The sequence below is a fragment of the Podarcis raffonei genome, chromosome 7 (assembly GCF_027172205.1).
Source record: "Podarcis raffonei isolate rPodRaf1 chromosome 7, rPodRaf1.pri, whole genome shotgun sequence".
In the NCBI taxonomy this organism is placed as follows: domain Eukaryota; kingdom Metazoa; phylum Chordata; class Lepidosauria; order Squamata; family Lacertidae; genus Podarcis; species Podarcis raffonei.
The window spans coordinates 56,101,348-56,116,181 of record NC_070608.1 but is presented as its reverse complement, the minus strand read 5'-3'; the positions used below and the strand labels follow the sequence as shown (position 1 = coordinate 56,116,181).

The window sequence follows — 14,834 nt, the reverse complement described above, 5'->3', positions numbered from 1 at the left end:
TATCTATTTTATTGCTGAAGGGCCCACTGATACTCGTGCTCTATCAGCTGCCTTGCTTCTTGGGAGGTTGTGTCCCACCTCTCTGAGGAGGAGCCTATTATCTTAACCAATTTTCCCACCTGTCCTTGTGGATGCTTAATACTCTCATGATTTCTTCCCAACACACTGTATCCGAAAGGGGCTTCTCCCTCTACATATATTAACATATACCCACAGGAATATATATCCACCCTTGCAGAGGCCTGACACACAGAGTGACCATATCAAAGAGTTCTGGCCCCAATATCAAAAGTCCTGGCGGTGCCTTAAAATTTGCTGGGGAAAAAAAGTCTCTACGTTGGGGACGCTGCCCGTGGGCGTCCCTCCCATCCACTTGTCCAGTCGTCTGGCGCTCTTCTGAAGATGGTTAGCTTCAGAGGATCATCAGGATTTGGTGTAACTGTCCAATCTAAAATAGCCTTCTTCACTTAAGTGTGGTGGACCCAAGGGGTGAGGTCAGCAATTTTAACAGCAGTGGGCCTGGGTCCACCTGTTAAGAAAAGAGAAAATCTCGGGAGAATTACTGCACATAATTATTAAACTGCACATTTTGACTAGCATGGGGGGTTATTGCAAAACTGAGTGGACAAAGGCTGGTCCATTGTCAGATTCTATTGATTCTATTAGGGGAATGATCTCCCTAAGCAGGCACCTGGTTACCTCGGACGCCCCCTCAGTTCTGGTAGGTCAAGCTTCAACCCATCCTGTATACGTGCAGATCGTCACGAATAGGTAGCGGTATAGTCCACAGCGGGGCAATTCAGTAAAATCCACAACAAGGTCTTCCATGGGTGCAGTTCCACTATGCTGAATCCCCGGGGGAGCCAAGGGTCCGGTTCTGGGATTATTCTTTTGACATAGCGGGCACTTCCTGGAAATCTGGGCTGCCAGTTGATAAAGGTGGGCTATGTAGAAGCACTGCTTCAGCTGTCTGGTTGTGGCATCTGGTCCCATGTGGGTGGACTCATGGTATCTCTGAGCAATCTGCCGAGAAAGGGACTCTGGGATCCATATTCTGTCATCATGAGTAAGGTACCATCCTTCTTCGGACAATGTCAGCTCCTGAGCATCTGCAGTGTCCCTTTCCTTTTTAGTGTATATTGGCTTATCAGCGGTGTTCAAGATCCTTCCAGGGACCAGTGCTCCAATAACTGACGCGGGAGCTGGTTCCCGGGCTGCTCCCTTGGCCACTCTGTCTGCTAGTCGGTTTCCTCTGGCCACTTCTCCTAGTCCAGTTTTGTGTCCATAACAATGGATAACTGCCACTGCCTTGGGCTCCCATACAGCATCCAGAAGGTTCAATAAGGCTTGTGGGTGGGCCACCTGGTTTCCTCTGGAGGTAAGCAAACCTCTTTCCTTCCATAAGGCTCCATGGGCATGTAAAGTCAGAAATGCATACTTGGAATCAGTATAAATGTTTATCTTCTGTCCCTTTGCTAGGGTCAGGGCTCTAGGTATGCCACTGGCTGTTGCCAGCTTCCCAATTTTGGCACAAAACCCCTTTCGCCGTCCCTTGGTCCTCATCCACGAATAGAATAAAGGGTTTCTCAGGGTTTGGGATGCCAAGCGCTGGGGCTTGCTGTAGTGCCTTCTTCAAATCCACGAAGGCTTACTGTTGTTCTGTGCCTCAAACAAAGGGGTCTCTCTCAGTTCCTCTGGTTGACTCATGTAGAGGCTTGGCAATGATGCTGTAATTAAATATCCATATCCTACAAAATCCTGCAGACCCCAGAAAGCCACGGAGTTCTTTGGTTCTGGTATCAGGATAATAGCCTGCTTCCTTTCTTCACTGGTAACAAAAGGGTGTTCCACTGTGATTGGCATTGCCTCAAGATCCTATGTTGGAGCAGTCGCTCTAGATGCACCCACACTCCTTCAGTCGCCCTTCGTGGGATGGGATACTTATTTACTGCAACAGGATTGACAAATGGCTTGGGCTTCACAATTATTGGTGGGATTTTCTTTGCCATTCCTGGGGGGTTACCTTCAGCCCATACTGCGGGGTTCACTTGTTCCAGAATACTGGTGGGGATGGGTCCCTCCTCTTCTTTTACCATCATGAGGCGCCAGTACTCCCTCAGGGGTGCCTCCACAACCAGTTCCCCAAGTGACATAGTGGACAATGTGGCTTCTCCCGATGGCTTAAAAATAATTTGGGCTTGCAACTTTACCAACAAATCTCTTCCTAATAATAGAATAGGGCATTCTCTCTTCCAGTGCCCTTCCTGTCGGCAGATGGCGCACTGATTCCTCCCCAGACGGCTTCGCCCTCCTCCCCGGGCACTTCCTCTTTCCTGAGGGGTGGGGGTGGCTGCCTGTAATGCCATCAACTTCCTTGTTTGATACTTCTCCTTTTTTCTCTGGGCCTCCTCATCTCTCTAATTGTAAGTGGTTTGAGCTATTTCCAACATCTATTCCAGCCCATGGCCGATGAACCCCTCAGGCTTCTGGATTTTTTTTCTTTTGGCGAATATCGGACGCTGCCTGAGCTACAAAGGCAGCCTTTATGGCAATATCATCTGGGTTCTCCTCAAAGGTAGGGTTCTAATTTCTCCAATTGCACACATCAGCACTTGAAAAAGGCACATGTTGGACTGTATAAGTGCATGGTGGTGCTTCCCCACCCTGTCCTGGGGGGCTGGTGGGTCATACACTCTGCGTAGAGGCATCATTGCAGTCCCACCCTTTTTCTGTGCCTTATGGGACTTATGGAGGGACGCCCTGGTTGCTGCTTCTATCCATTTCTTCTGCCATTTCTTCCCTTGTGTTGGGGAACCTCCTGCTGCTGCCAACAAATGGGAACTAACATCCACTTCTTTCGCATAGGGTTGTACATACTGTTGCAATCTCAATTGTCTGATACTGTGTCCACATTTTTCCTTTCTTTGCTAACTCAATTAGTCCCTTCATAAACTCCTCATCATCCTCTTCCTCTTTGCTCTCTAATTCATCAACCTTGGAGGGTTCAGGCTGAGGGCCGGCTCCTCCCTGGTCCTGGGGCCCTGGGCCTCGGGGATTCGCTAGAGGGGCAGTTGGTGGAGCATAGGGTGGCGGCGGTTTAATGACTTCCCCCTCTTCTCCTTCCGGTTCTGGTATCACCGGGGGGGCCTTTCTGACTTCCCTGCCGGTTGGGCTGCACAAATTGTATTTTGTGGGGCGTCGCCTCGGCAGGCTTTCAGCCACGGTGGATTCTTTTCTACATTGGTTTTCCAGGTAGAAATATAAGGGATCTGGTCTGGGTGGACGTTCAAGATATTTTGATATAGTGGGTTGATTAGTTGCAAATTAAAACTGCCCTCCGAGGGCCAATTAGTTCCTTGGGTGGGCCAATCAACCTCACATAATGTCCTCATCCTCTCTCTTCTCAATTTGAACCCAATCATCATGCTTCGTAGCTGCTTTCCAGTTGGTTAAAAAACATTTCAGAGGACTACGTTGGCTTGCCCCAGACCCCATTTTTTTTTTTCAGATACTCCGCTCCTAACCGGGCTTAAGATCCTTTCACACACCAACCACTACAGGCTGTGACTTGGCGAACTCTCGTTGCCAAGAAATGCACAGCCCTGCAATCGCTCGGCCAAGGGGACGCTAAGCCCCGGCCCACACTTGACAATTCAGCCACTGGAGTATCTGACATGCAACATACAAAACACACCTCAATAATTTTCCCTCTGTTTCCCCTTTCCCCAACCTTACTGGCGGCACTCCACTGCCACCTCTGTTTCCCCTTTTCCCTTTTCCCGTCTGGCGGGGCGGCACCTTATTGCCATGGCCAGACCCTTTGTTCCTTTTCTGGCGGCACTCTACTGCTCACAGCCAGACCCTTTATCCCTTTTCTGGTGGCACTCTACTGCTCACAGCCAGGGGAAGCTGTCCAGGCTTCCTACCACGCCCTTTCCCTTAGGGCTTACCTGTTCCGCTGCGGACCCCTCCTTCGGCCGTCCTCTTTTCTCCCTCGACCAGGTGTCTCACTCCGGAGCGGTGTGGCCGGCTCCCCCCACGAACAGGCAGGGGTGCGCACTTGGAGCCGCGAACGCCGGTCCGGGGCTGTTCACCGAGGTCGGGCCTGGCCCTCCCCGGCCCCCTGGGGTGGGGCGATTCCCGGCCAATGCACCAAAATGAAGGCTGAAGCCTTATCCTTGCCAGGGAATCGTTTGCCTGCGTCCCCAGGGCCGAAGAGAGAGCAAAAAGCACCAGGAAAGATTCTTCTTTGGAGAAAAAAGTTTTATTGAAATCTGTGCACAGAGGTGGCCAGTGGGATCGTTCCCAAAAGACTGGCCCATAGATACAAATAAACAAGCATCTTTATACCTGAGAGTCTGCCCATCTCTTCCCACCTCTTCAAATTCTCCAATCAGCTAGCAAGGTTAAGCTTATTTCCTTATATGGTATATAGCTATCTAAACGCCCCTCCTTTCCTTGTTCGTGTGTTCTTCTCTTGCGTTACTGCATCAGAGAGCATGTGCAGAGCGCAGCTCCTGGTTTGCAGAGCGCAAGTAATAGCAAAGAGGAAGTAGCTCACAGCTTGCAATTGCGGTTTTTGCTAGCTGCTTAACCACAAAAGCAGAAGTTAGCTTAGGTGCAGATAGTATTGAGATTAACCCTTTCATTATCTCTTCGTACGGTCTGAGTTTAATGCCTTGATCAGGTAAATGATTTGTTAAAAGAAGATAAAAAGAAATTAGGATTTGAAGACAAAAAAACTAAATTTAATGTGGAAGTTATAGAAGGTAAGAACAAAATATTGTCTAGGATATACGATATTTTACTGGAGTGGTACACAAAAGACGAGGAGGTGAAGGAGGCCATGACTAAATGGGCGATAGACATTGGTTATAACATCGACTTTGAGAGGTGGCTGGAATTGTGGAATACTAATATGAAGTTCACGGCGTGTACGACACTAAGGGAAAACCTGTGGAAAATGATCTATAGGTGGTATCACATGCCAGTGAAGCTGGTTAAGATCTATAGGTTGAAGAACAAAAGATGCTGGAAATGTGGAGAGGCAGAAGATGACTTCTACCACATGTGGTGGTCATGTAGCAAAGTGAAAGGCTTTTGGGAATCGATTTATAACGTACTTAAAAAAAAATTTAAATATACTTTCCCCAAAAAGCCTGAAGCTTTTCTGCTAGGAATGATGGGTAAATAAATTAAAAAAGAAGATAAGATATTATTCCTATATGCCACAACAGCCGCAAGAATCATGTTAGCACAAAATTGGAAAACGGAGGTTATGCCCAATATAAGTGATTGGCAGGTTAAAGTGATAAATTATGCCGAGCTTGCTAGGATAACAGGAAGATTAAGGGATCAAGACGAACAGAAATTTCATGATAATTGGAATAAATATTTGATGTATATTGGAACTAAATTTCAGGCGACACTGGCGGGGTTGAAATAACTCTAACAGTAAGTGATTAGTTACAGATAGGTAGCCGTGTTCGTCTGCCATAGTCAAAACTATTTTTTTTCCTTCCAGTAGCACCTTAAAGACCAACTAAGTTAGTTCTTGGTATGAGCTTTCGTGTGCATGCACACATGCACACTAGTGTATCTGAAGAAGTGTGCATGCACACGAAAGCTCATACCAAGAACTAACTTAGTTGGTCTTTAAGGTGCTACTGGAAGGAAAAAAATTTTTTGTTTTGAGTAAGTGATTAGTAAGTAAAAGAGATAAAATACGTGACTGTAAAACCTATCTGATACTTACCAAAGGAGTGGAGGGAAGTTCAAGGCTCGGCAGAGCCTAAAACAACTTTGTACTTATGATTTGTGGAGTGGATATAATATGTGCAAGTTATGTAATGGATTTTGTATATGTCTATATGTATATATATGTAATATCAATAAAAATTTATCGGTGGAAAAAAAACAACCAAATTGAAATAATTTAGAGATAATTTCTTACATTTCCCGGAAGTTTTTATTGCTACTCAAGTTCATGGTTGATGAAAATTTTGGTAGGTACAATTTTGTCCCCATCATTTCAGGGCAGCAACAGTATTTGGCTGTGTCTCATATAACAGCTATAAACTCAGAGTGTTCTTTGGATCAGCATTTAGGAACGTTGCTCAATATAAAGTATGTTTTTGTTTTTTTAATTTGACCTCTAAGCTGCATGATTTTATGTCTCATATATAAGAAGATCTCCCCGCATGGTTCATCCACTGAGGATTCAAAACTGAGTTTTTAATTTTTGTTGTCTTTGCTCTTTTCCCAATAGAAGCCAACATAAGCACACACACACCCTCAAAGCATGTATATTCTTTTGGGAAACTTGGAAGAGTCTGCTATTTATCCCTGCTAAGGAAAACAGCAAAAGGCGTGGAGGGAGGAATTAATGGCATATTTGATTTGGAGCTTTACAAAAGTCCTTGGATAATTTTGCTGCTGAAGAAGGGGAGGTTCTGTGTGGTGATTAGGTGCTGCTGGCTGTACCACTGATATTTAGGTTTGCAAATAACGTGATTCAGATGTGCTGGTTTCATTTTAACTGTTTCATTTCTCTCTTGCCATTTCCCTTGAAATATGAACCAGTGACTGGTTTTGCTAGTGTTTCAACATATCCTAAAACACATCTTAACCAGCATGTATTGGTTTTTGTGTTTTTCCAGAGTCAATTTTCAGAACCAAGTAATACTTTATTGGGAAGGAAATACCCAGAGTAGAGTGCTGAACACGTAGATGGGGCACAGAATTAATTTCTTCTAACATATAACGTGATTTCATTCAATTAACTTTACCGTTCTGTGAACCTTTTCCTGGCATACTTACTATGCTTTTTTACTATGTTTTTATATGTACAGTACTGTAAGCTGCCCAGAGTGGTTGGGGAAACCCAGCCAGATAGGTGGGGTGGTAATAATAATAATAATAATAATAATAATAATAATAATAATAATAATAATACTTTGAAATAGGATTTCTCCTTCTTTTTAGCTGCATGTGGCAGTCAGGACAACTTTCCAGTTAGATTTCATAAACAACCCCACCTACCTTAGCTGCAGCCTGCAGAGATCTGTCTGTCCGATTGTCTGTCTTTCGCTCTGTGTTTTTAGTTACTACCTGTTGTCTTTGGTGCAATCACATTGTCATGTCACTCAAAAGAGTTCTGGCAGGTTCTTAGCAATAAGTGCTGAGCATCCACCTTCAGCTACCATATGTGAGAAAGAAGTAAAATCATCCTGACCTGCAAAGGGGGGGCGGGAGAGTTGGATATGAAATTGTTACAGCTGTATGATTTGAAATACTCATATTATTACTTGGGCAGGTGGTTTAGTGAAGTTAAGGTGCACTGGGCACAAAGACCCTTAAATTAATTGCATATGGCCTGCAGTATTTTCCAGTTCTCTGGACACTGTGGGCCCACTCCTGCTCTATGGACCACCCCTCTGGGAATTGCTTCTTCTTCCATTCTGTGTGTGTGAGCGAGGGAGGGGAGGGATGGGGTGGCACAGAAAGAGGGAGAGCTATGCAATTTCCCAACTATGCAGCCTCAGCCAACTGTCAGTTGTGCACCCTCCCCTTCGACTTTACCCGTGGGTCAACAGCTCTTCACAGGAAAATAATTCCCTTATACTGTACAGTATAGGCATTATGTAGCCAGTGTGGATGTTTTGAATAAAACCTGTGTGCTGAAGACCTTCCCTTAATTAGCCAGCTGTGCCAACGAAAGAAGCAATGGACAAACTGAACTGTAGCTTCCTTTAAAATAACCCAGCTGCATTTATGATTCCCTTTTTGTGTCATCAACCTGCTTCTTTTCAGCCTTTCTTTACAGGAACTCTTGAAACAGCTTAGAAAGTCTATTAAAACCATGAAGAGCAGGCATACAATTACCTTAAAGAGGGGGAATATTGACAAATAAATTTTGCCCCTTTTCTCTTGGCTTTTCACAAAGCGCTCTTCAAATTGTCTTGTTTCTGAAGTGCAAATGTTTAAGATACAGTGTGTTTTGTTGTTGGTGACTTCCCATCAGGCAGCATTCAATCACTGTACTTAAAATAATTAAGGCAGGAGCTGAAAGAGATGTTTTTGCAAGACAGGAAGTGGCAATGTTCTTGTGGCTTTGGTCTTCAGGGTGGAAGAGGTAATGGGGAGAGCGGAAGCTTTGTTTTCCCACATTCAACAGACTTCAGTTTGTATCCAGGCTGATTATACTGTAAATTTTAAAAACGGCATGAACTGCCCTGCAGTAGCCAAAGCATGGCTTATTGATAACCTTCTTTTTCTTCAAATTATATTCCTCCCCACCCGTCCCCGCCATTTCTGTCTGAAGGTAATTAGCCCCACTATATGCTTTTAAGCTTGTGCATAAAAGATCGAGAGTTGGGGGTGGGCCGGAAGGTGAGCAAATTTTCTGGTGATACTGAGTTGTTCAGGGTCGTTAAAACAAACAAAAAAAGGATTGTGAAGAACTCCAAAAGGACCATTCACTGAGTGAATGAGCGGTAAAATGGCAAATGTGATTCAATGTGAAATAAAATGGCTGATATCCTAATGCCATGACACAAATCTATGGTGCAACTGCATGTTTATTTATTTTTTAATCCTGTATAGTAGTACTACTACTACTACTACTAATAATAATAATGATGATGATGTGTACGTTTCTGGTTATCCCACATAAAAAGGGGATATTATGGAATTGGAAATGGTTCAAAAAAGGGCAACCAAACTGATCAAGGGGATGGAGCAACTCCCTTATGAGGAAAAGTTATGTTATTTGGCACTTTTTAGATTAGAGAAATAATAATAATAATGATGATGATGATGATGATGATGATGATGATGATGTATTATTTATACCCCGCCCATCTGGCTGGGTTTCCCCAGCCACCCTGGGCGGCTTCCAACAAAATATTAAAATACAATAGTCCATCAAACATTAAAAGCTTCCCTAAACAGTAAGAAAAGTAAGAAGTGACATTATAGAAGTTTATAAAATGATGCCTGGGTAGAGACGAGTTTCTGTCCCTGTCTCTTAAGACTAGAACTTATGGATTTCCAATGAAGCTGAATGCTGGAGGATTTGAAAGGACTTCTTCATGCAGCACATAGCTAAACGATGGAATGTGCTCACAAAGGAGACGGTGGTGGCTGCCAACCTGGATGGCTTCAAAAGAATATTAGACAAATTTGTGGAGATAAAGGCTACCAGTGGCTACTAGCCATGATGCCTATGTTCCACTGTCAGAGGCAGTATGCCTCTGAATGCTAGTGGCTTGGAAAGGCAGGTGGGCAAGGTGCTGTTTCTCTTAGGTCCTGGCTTGAGGGGTTCCCATAGGCATCTGGTTTGCCACTGTGAGAACAGGATATTGGAGAAGATGGGCCATTGGTGTGATCCAGCAAGTTCTTCCTATGCCGCCATGTTTGTAAAGAGATAATTAAAAAAAAACCCCATTGATTCTGTTGCTGTGCCATAGCAGGGAAGATGATGATTGACTTATGAGCCACAGTTGACATATGATTCTCTTGAAGAATGAGAATTTCAGTTATGAGCATATTCATGCCCTCCCCAGAAAAACAGCCACATGTTTAAGACCAAGGAAGTCTAGAAGAAGAGTTGGCATCAGCAGAAGGAGAAATTTAATTGTTGTCCCCCCTCACCCCCAAGATTATCGAGCCTGGATAGGAGAGGGAGGAAAGAAGCAACATCACTGATGAAAATAGGAGGAAATTGAGAAGCAAGGGTTGTGGGGAGGGAGTGAAGATGTGTACACTGAGTCTGAGATGGCATCAGTTACGGCTTTTCACCCTTTTAAGTCTGTGGTGTATGGCCTTTTAGGCTGAAGAACTGTTGGCCATTCAGCTGGGCCCCGGTGGGTCTGCAATTTCGTATGACCCATTTCTAATGGCAATATTTCTTAGACCAGGAGAGTCTGTGTCTGCTTCTAATGCATCTATCTATTCCTGCAGAGACATCAGTTTAAGACAACAGCATTTCTGCTTCTTTTATAGCAGCAAGTCATTAATCAACGGAAGATTAAAGTACCTCTTGGGAGGAACATATCTGGAATAACCACTTCCCTGGAGAGCCTTTGTTACATGGAGGTACTCCCCGCATTATTTTGATGATAAATAGACCTGACAAAAGATCTCTTAAGAATCTGCTCACAGATTTCAGGGTTGATATAACAATTTCAACTGGAAGCAGAATTCAGCTCATTAGTTATTAAGACTGACAGGCTGTGATCATATTCCAGTAACACATGCAGAATAAGGATCTAGAAAGAACTGGAGAAAGAGAAGAGCAATAGATGCTAGTGGAGTCTAAAGCAAGGAGGGGGAGTCTCGGGCCTTCCAGGTGCTGTTGAATTTCAGCAGCCTGAGCCAGCATGAACAATGGTCGGAGATGATGGGGGGGCACTAGGACTATTCCTACTTTGTAGAGTCCCCAATATTTCCACCTGGCCTGGAGGAGAAAACAGGCTTAGCTGTGAGGTGTAATTGGAAAATATTCCACTTTTTGTTGTTGTTTAGTCGTGTCCGACTCTTCGTGACCCCATGGAGCAGAGCACGCTAGGCACTCCTGTCTTCCACTGCCTCCTGCAGTTTAGTCAAACTCATGCTGGTAGCTTCGAGAACACTGTCCAACCATCTCGTCCTCTGTCGTCCCCTTCTCCTTGTGCCCTCCATCTTTCCCAACATCAGGGTCTTTTCCAGGGAGTCTTCTCTTCTCATGAGGTGGCCAAAGGATTGGTGTCTCAACTTCAGCTTCAGGAATTCCACTTTTAAGTTTGCTTAATTCCCATGAAACAGATTTTCTAGAAGTTCTTCTCATTCTTATTGTGTAATAGACAAGACGCTGAGTATTAAACAGATCACTGACACTTCTATGTGTTTTCTTTGCCGTCCCATTGCCCAGAAGATCTAATGAGCCAAATCTGATGGATGATATTTGAGGAGGTAGAAAAGAAGTATGCTGGGAAACTGCAAACCAGGATTCCTGAGTAATGAGGCATAATACGGCTGAGTTTTACACTGGCTTTGAAAGAATGATCAAACTGAAACATAGACTATGTGTTATAAATGAAACCATTGATTGAAGCAAAAGGTCTTTTTTGCAGGTGGGCAAATTCCCTGTTCTGTTCTCCTCTTCACATATGTGTACACCTATGTATTTACTTTTATTTTTGTTGTGGGCATGCTATACAGATAGGCTTGTCTGCTGCATCTACTTTTTTTATTGAGCTGGAGTGACCAGAATTCCTCTGAGTCTTCCTGATCAGAAACAGAGTATGCTCATGAGCTTCCCAGATACTTTTGGGCTGTCCATAGCTGAAAGCAGAGTCACATCTGGAAAGTGACTCTTAGGCACCTTATGGAATAGAAGGGCATCAGTAGGTGTAATTAGCCAAAGACAATTGCTATTTTGATAAGCCATGTCCACATTCTCTCATTTGATAAACATTGTCTCTCACCAGTGGCAGAGATGTGATACAGATCCACTCTATCTGAAAATAAAATCATCAGGATAACTTTTAACTGGAGAGAGAACTCATAGTTCACAGCAAATTCATTAAGATAAGTCTGTGTGTGTGTGTGTGTGAGAGAGAGAGAGAGAGAGAGAGAGAGAGAGAATCACTTTTCATATATTTTCTTTTTCATATTTTTTGTGTTTCTGCCCCACAATAAATTGTGTAGGATATCCTCAGTTATAATGTTCCAGATATTGTTTCAAATTTACAACAATCCAAAAATAACACCCCTTTATTTTCAGCAAATTTCTTCCCGCTTTTTCCAGTTACTTAAATCAGAGCTCTTATTAATTGTAGCAATTGATCAATCTCTCTTCTTTCTTTCTTTAAAAAAACAGCAACTGATGATCAAAATGCATTTTTTTGCTAGCTAATCCCAAGGGGGTTATATGCCTAGCCAGATACATTTCCACAGTATGTTTCCAAGTTACTTCCTTTGCTCAGTTAGAGATGGTGTCCTTATTTCCATAATTCTTTCCACTGTTATGGTTTCACCTCTTTAAATTCCCCTCTTTGCCTGCCTTGTTAGAAGGAGAACTTAATCTTGATGGAGCACTTGTGTTTACTGTGCTGCCACCCGCTATTTAACTTCAAGACAGCTTACTCCATAGTTTCTGTCACCAAATAATGCTCAGCTGAAAAAAGATTGAAATGTTTCTTATCCGTAGGGTATGTTCTGGAAATGAACTTGGGCTTCTTTCTGGTATTGCTGTTCTCATGTCAGTACATGTACTTGTTACTGCTGTCTGGAATTCGTTGTTTTCAAATATAATTTGAGTTTACTAGAAATAGCACATTAATATCCTGGAATGCTATAACAGCCTTAAAAACGTGGCCCCCATGATTGATGCATCATTGGTATGTCTATTACATTATGAGAGAAAGGGTAACTAGAACAACAGGCTGTTTTTGGCATGTCCAATTGCAGTTAAAATTGATACCTTCCTTTAACCACAAGATGTCATTAAACATCCCCTTTCATTTCCCAGGATAGTTTCTGGAGTTGCATTTGACCAAATGAGACGTATGAGATAAGTTTCTTTTAAATTTCAACCTGTAGTCTAGCTGTACAAGAGAGCTTTTTTGAAAACAAGAACAACTGTATAGATATGACACACCATGTTTGGGTGAAAAATAATGGATTGTTTCTAGCAGAACAGGACTTTCTATTTGTAGATGAATCAGCTGTCACCTGGGAGTGAAAGGCAACAAGCCACTCCCTGCTATGGTATTTGGGTGAATCATTTCCTTGCAATTTCCACATCTTCGCTAGAAATCATAGATATTTATCTGAAGCTGCTACGGAAATTTCATGTGATATGAAGCTCTCTTCTTGCTCGACTTTCTGAGGTCAGCCAAATATTGTGCAAATGCCACTGTTGTTGTAAATAAACAAAACACTAAAATGCAACAGTTAATGTTTCTGATTTAGTATTTAGCTAGCCACATCTACCTGGTTTTAGTTTTTTCTTAAATCTAAGGGAAATCTATATAAATCATTAGCATTGTTGCATACGCCTATGATTTGCACGTCATGGCTTGTATGTAAGGAAATGCTGAGTCAACGTCCTGTCAGTGCAAGGATTCCTGCTTGTGCAACACAGCTTCCCCTCTCTCCTTCCCCCATGTTCCCCTTGGTCTGTTCTGGGGCTTCCCCCCTACCCTCCAGAGCAGATTTGTGGCAAACTTGTAGGGGCACTCACAGGAATCTTTCCATTGGTGCAACACTTACTTAGTGCAGTATTGGATACAAGCCCATAAGCTTCTCTAATGTAACCCACTTGCTGATCAGTTACTTTTATTTGATTATAGGATTTTAAGGAAGATATTTACATAGTAAAGCAAGAAGGAAGAAAGTGTAGCCATTCAGATGGTGCTGGATGCTCATCAGTCCTGGCCACCATGACCAATAATCAGGAATTATGCTATTTAATATCTGTTGGAAGCCATTGGGAGTAATCCTTTGGAGATTTGGGGTGTGGTGTCACCAGTATGCTGATAACATGTGGCTTTAATTCTCCGTTACACCAGCAGAGGCTGGGGCCTGGGTGCAATGGTGGTCTGGAGAAGGGCCATTAAACTGAAATTGAATAAGACAGACTGAGCGAAAAATGGTTCCCGGAACTTGCCTGTTCTGCGTGGATTTATACTCCCTGTGCAAGAACAGGTCTATAGTTTAGAGGTGCTACTAGAGTCATCATTGTCTCTAGAGACTCAGGTAACCTCTGTTGTGAGGAGCATTAGTGGCATTACAACCTGCAGATTATTGTATAGCGGTGACCTGGAAAGGGGCATTTTTGACTGCTGTGCCTATTCTTTGGGATATCTTTCCTGTTGCTGATAGGAGGTGGTATGGTGGGGTGAAGCCAGGTGAATTGCTGCTGCTTACTGGGAGGGAGGAGGAAAGGTGATGGCAAGGTCAGCAAGGTGCAAACGCACCAAGCAGAGCCAATCTGTTCCCCTGCTAAAGCTTCTGCACTGTGCTGCTCTCCCTGCCACCTCACCTCTCTAAACCTTGGTAAGTAACAGCAACGCACCTGCTGGGAGGTCAGGAAAGCGCCTCCACCCCACCTTGCCATCCACTACTGCCCCCTGCTGTACAGGAGGCACCATCTGTTTACACATCATCTAAAGACTTCTATTTTTGCTCGGGCGTTCCCCGGTTATTTGTGTTGAAGCTTTGTATTTTCTGAAGCTGCTTTTAATGTTACGGGTTTTATATTGGTGGTTTTATATTGTATATTTTATAATAATGTTATGCACTGCTTGGAGATTATTTAAATGATCAGTGGTTTTGAAATAATGTTAAATAAGATAATGGGTAGTGTCGTACAGCAACAGCTGGTGAGCCACAGGTTCCCCATCCCTGCTGAAATGAGAAAAGGATAGCATCAGGAAATTATGTTCATGTTGAGCAAACATTTCACTTCAGGGTGCATGCTGCTGGTGCAATAGAAAAATCATTTTTTTAATGCTAGGAAATCTTTCATCCATTATATAGTAATTGCTGTAATTTTGAAAAAAAATAAATTAGAAATTTAATTGACATGCTAACGTCTTCATACTTGGAATAAGAAAGGTAGAGAACCAATCGCTTTTTTCTTTGTTAGCACGGCAAACATGGAAGCCTTGTTATTTCCTTTTTTTACTCTGAGATGACTGTGGAAAATAATGAGCTTATGACAGGGATGGAACTGACCTGCAGATAAAAGCTTAATTCAGAGTTGAGGTAAAGGGTGTGCTTTAGAATTCTACCAGGCATGTGGTGGCGAGGGAGAAGGATGATGAATTGCAGCATATAAATGAATT

At 43.2% G+C, this 14,834-nt stretch overlaps 1 protein-coding gene across 3 annotated transcripts in view; it reads left to right on the top strand.

Annotated features, from left to right (window-relative positions):
* MBP (myelin basic protein) overlaps nt 1-14,834 on the top strand; it is a 104,197-nt gene that overhangs the window by 26,059 nt on the left and 63,304 nt on the right. The gene's annotated exons all lie outside the window — the stretch shown is intronic.